This window comes from Mus musculus, chromosome 5 (assembly GCF_000001635.26).
Source record: "Mus musculus strain C57BL/6J chromosome 5, GRCm38.p6 C57BL/6J".
In the NCBI taxonomy this organism is placed as follows: Eukaryota; Metazoa; Chordata; class Mammalia; order Rodentia; family Muridae; genus Mus; species Mus musculus.
In genome coordinates, this window is record NC_000071.6 from 132757211 (window position 1) to 132762249 (window position 5039).

A 5039-nucleotide genomic window follows, 5' to 3' on the forward strand; every position below is an offset into this window, starting at 1 on the left:
AGAGAGAGAGAGAGAGAGAGAGAGAGAGAGAGAGAGGGAGAGAGAGAGAGAGAGAGAGAGAGAGAGAGAGAGAGAGGAGATATGATAGGTCTCTATAATGGTTACCACTGGGAGAACAGGGTTTGATGACTAGAAGCTAAGGCGTAGACAATAGGAAAGAATTCAGCATTGCAAACCAGGCCACTGGATCTGGATCAACTGAAGATGAAGAATAAGAATACAGGGTACCTGGGATTCTCTTCAATTTAAGACAAGACTAGCCAGAGGAGTTAAGTCTTCATAAGGGACTGCCAGCTGGCTGGCTGGGCTAGGGTAGTGGAAGGCCTTCTTTGTTTTTAAGTGCACTGTGTCCAAAGGTGGTAAGTGTCTTCTCTGTCCTTAAGTGCACTATGTCCGAAGGTGGTAAGTGTCGTAAGCAAGTCCTGGAAGGCCCCCGTGCCACTCCATTCTGGAAAGAGTGTGCCTGACAATGGGAAAATTGGAGAAGAAAGATGCTACTAGACAATTGGTCTTGCACCATTCAAGCAATTTAGCTGCCTCACTGACGGCAAAAGATACCTTCCTCAACTGTCTCTTTTCTCTGTCTTGTCATGTTCCCTGCTTCTCAGTTCACTTTCATTTTGATGATAACATACTTGAGGTTAGGTATTATAGAAAGTCAGAAGTCTGATGGCTGCAAGTCTGAGCTTGGCCAGACTTTTTCATTTGCATGGACTTTCTCTCAGGAGAACTGTTTTTGTGACCAGTGTTAACTTTTTCTGAAGTCAATGTCCTGAATGACCTGGAGATCTCCCATGTTACCCTTTTGGGGGTAGGGTGCTGGGTGAAATCTAGGTTTGTTGCTAGACAAGCATGTTACTGCTGAGCCACACCTCTAACCCTCACTGGGGAATTCTAGGCATGTGACCACTGAGCCACGACCCCAGCTCCTCACTGGGGGATTCTAGGCAGGTGCTCCACCACTGAGCCACGCCCCAGCCCCTCCCTGGGGGATTCTAGGTAGGAGTTCTACAGTCAAGCCATGCTCCAGATTGTCCCCAAGCCTTTATGGTGCTTCCTTTTCTCAAACACCGCTCTATCAGAGACCAAGTTTCTCAACTTTTCCTAATACTGTGACCCTTTAACACAGATCTTCATGTTGTGGTGATTCCCCCAACCATAAAATTATTTCTGTAGCTACCTCATAGTTGTAATTTTGCTACTGTTACGAATCATAATATAGCTGCTCAGTGCCTTTAATCCCAGCACTTCAGAGGCAGAAGCAGGAGGTTCTCTGTGAGTTCGAGGGAAGCTTGATGTACATAGTTCCAGGAAAGTCAAGGCTACAGAGAGAAACCCTGTCTCCAAAAAGTAGACAAATAAAACAAAACAAACATATAAAAATAAAAATTAAATTAAAAATGAATCTTAATGTAAATATTTGATATGCAGGACATCGGATACATGACCCCTGTGAAAGGGTCATTCATTGCTACCCACAGGTTGAGAACAGCTGTTGGATCTTCTGAAGATACCTGTAAACCACAACTACATGAGGAACGGGGCTTAGGGAAAGTACGCGCATCTGCACAGCTGCCTGCTTGCCCGCACGTGCTTTCTGCTGATAGAGACCTTTCCTCCTGTGATGGGAAGCGCTGTGAAGCTGCAACAGACCCAGCAGCCGTGGCAACAGCAGGGACGGACACTGTTGCGAAACGGGGGAAGAAGTGTGAATTGTCCATTTCACACCGCTCCTTTAATGTGGACACCCTCGCTGGTGATAATGAAACAGAGGGAAGGGGATATCATGTTCTCCGTTCCTGCTACATTCTGGGGCAGCTGGCTGCTGTGCAGACCTGTGAAAACTGTAGGCATCGAGTAAGAGCCACCTGACCAGGGAGCTGGATGCCTTTCGGTTTATTTCATATTACACCATGCCGAGGGCTAATTAGAGCAAGCCTATTGCTGCGGTGTTAACTGGGGCAAGCGAGTCTGGCATAGCGTTTCTCCTAAGCTGGATGCCAGGTAAACATCTATTAATGGCAGCGATGGTGGTGAGCAAAGAGAATTCCCGAAGATGTCATGGTGCTGAGTTCATGAATATTTGCCTCTCTGTGTAAAGAGAGAGCTACAAAGTGTTGGAGTGTGCTCCCTGTTTTTCCTCCCTCTCTCATTTCTGTCCCTCCTTCCCTCCCTCCCCCCTTTCTTTTGCATATGGTTTCAAATATACCAGCTTGGCTTTGAACTTACTGTGTAGCTGTGGATAACCTTGAACTTTTATGTGTGTGCATATGTAGTCTATACATCTCTATACCTGTAGAGGTGTTTGTGTAGGTACACAGAGAAGCCAGAAGACAACCTTAGTTGTCATTCCTCAGGCACGGTCCACCTTCTTTTTGAGACAGGGTCTTTTACTGGCCTAGAACTCACCAAGTAGGATAGACTTTCTGGCTACTGCCTTTCCAATCCTGGAATTGCAAGACTTGTGTCACTATGGTGGCTTTACCTCCATGCGTTTGGGGAATGAACTCAGCCTTGCATGCATGCACAGCAAGTGCTTTGCCTACAGCAAGCCTTTACATCACCTCATAAGCCTCAACGGCTTGTATTCTTGCCTCAGCTGCAGATAAGTGCTGGAGCTATAGACGTGCAGAGTCACCCCCGTTTTATGTGCTACTGGGGATGGAACCCAGGGCTGCGCCTGCCAGGCAAGCACTCTGCCAAATGGGCCGTAGCCTCAGAACCTTTTATCATTAGTCATTACTCTTCTACTCTTCTACTCTTCATGGCCTTTGCTGTGAGTTCAAGGCCAGCCTGGTTTATATCATGAATCCCAGGACAGCCAGGGATATGTAATGAAACCCTATCTTTAAAAAAAAAAGTAGATAAATGAATAAATAAGATACCAATGTAATCTTTTGTTGTTGTCAGATCTTCCGGAGCAGGAGTTACATACAGTTGTGAGCTGCCATGTGGGTGCTGGAAATTGAACCTGGGTTCCCTTGAAAAAACAGCCAGAGATCTCATTCGCTGAGCCATCTCTCCAGCCCCCTGTTGGATCTTGAATCAGTAACTTTATATCTCTGAGTCTAGTAGAGAGACCTTGTCTTTAAAAAAAAAAAAAGAATGAATGAGTAAATAAAAAGTCCCTGTATAATCTTTAACTAGTAACTTTATATCTCTGAGTCAAGCAGAGAGAACCCTGTCTTAAAAACTAACTAACTAACTAACTAACTTACTAACTAACTAACTAACTAACTAAGGTCCCTGTCAACCCCGAGCCAGTAACTTTATATCCTTGAGTCTAGATTCCCTCACTTCCCAAGGTTATTCTGAGAATGCAGGAAAACTGAACACCCTTAGCACATATGCACTCCGTTAGCATTGATGGCCATGGCAATTGTCCAGACACTGGTTGTCAGTGTGACACAGAAGCCAGGCTCCCGAGTTTGAATTCTCTAATGTTCGTCATGTCAGTACACTGTCATGTGCTGCTTGAGCCATCTGAGGGGCCAGCTCTGGGGATGGATTTGCAACTTCAGACTCAAGCATGTCTGTCTCAAAGTGCCATCTAAGACCCCTGTGTCTAGACATAGGCTGGGTGCCCCTGACTGTGACAGGGAAGAGAATAGCAAAACAGCCCAAGGGAGAAAACACCAGGGTCTTGAGGGCAGCTGGAAGGTGACCCATTTCCAACTGAGGTCACTTGTGTTCAGCCTATAAAAGTGCAGTAGTTGGGGAGAGAAGGCATGACATCAGCCATGGAGAGACTCCGGATGACTGCCTCAACCACCCCAGCTGACCGCCTCAACCACCCCAGCTGACTGCCTCAACCACCCCAGCTGACCGCCTCAACCACCCCAGCTGACCGCCTCAACCACCCCAGCTGACCGCCTCAACCACCCCAGCTGACTGCCTCAACCACCCCAGCTGACCGCCTCAACCACCCCAGCTGACCGCCTCAACCACCCCAGCTGGTTTCTGGTGGATGCCATGAGCTTCCCATTTCATGATTTTCATCTGTTGCTATTTGGTTTTCTTTACTTGAAAGCCTCACCTGAGGAAATGCTGCTCTGTCTCAAACTCTCACCAGGGATCTCCAGATTGTTAAGACAAGGCCTTCCTCATGTTTTACTGAACTGTGCAAATGTCTGCTCTGCTCAGTTCTTTCTGTTGCTTGCTGTCTTATCCTTTAATGCTTTCTTGTTGCATACTAATGAGGGCACCCCTTTGAGACCAAAAGCATGGCTATTGTGGTTCATTCTCTGGTTCCGCTATGCGGCCTTCCTGCCTCAGCAACCTCATCTGTGAAATGGGGAGAATAGAATCCTCCATGATGGGGTTTTTGTGTTGAATAATTTCCTGTAGTGTTCTTAGAATAGCGCTTGGCATCAAGCACCTGCTATATAAATGTTTGTGAACTAAGTGAGCGGATGCAAGCATACTACTCCACAAATGTGCCTTAGACATGTCTCTCCAGACACGGGGAGAGAAAGAGAGAGTAAAGATCCCCTCTTTGCCAAAATGACCACATTTTGATTGTTTTCTGTATGTCACTAGCTTACAGAGAAAGTAACTCTCTCTCTCCGTATGTGTGTATGTATGTGTGTGTTATATATGGGTAAACGTGTTTACTGGTGTGTGTATGTGTGAACATGTATGTGTGTGTGTGTACAAGCATATGTCTGTGTATGTATGGGTAAATGTGTATACTGGTGTGTGTGCGTGTGTGGCTTGTGTATATGGATGAGTATATGTGTATATTGATGTATATGTGTGCACATATATTTGTGTGTATGATGTATAAGTATATTATATATTTGTAGGTGTGTATAGCATGCATATGTATATGGATATGAATTTATGGGTATATGTGTATATTAACATGTACTGGTTGTGAGAGAGAAACAGAGACAGAGATAGAGAGAGAGAAGAGAGAATGGATGTGTGTGAGTGTAAGTGAATTGTGCACGCTTAGATGTCTTTGCTCAGGAGTTGTCCACTTTTTCTTAAATGCAGACTCGTACTGGCCTGGAAGTCACCAAATTGGTTAGCCTGGC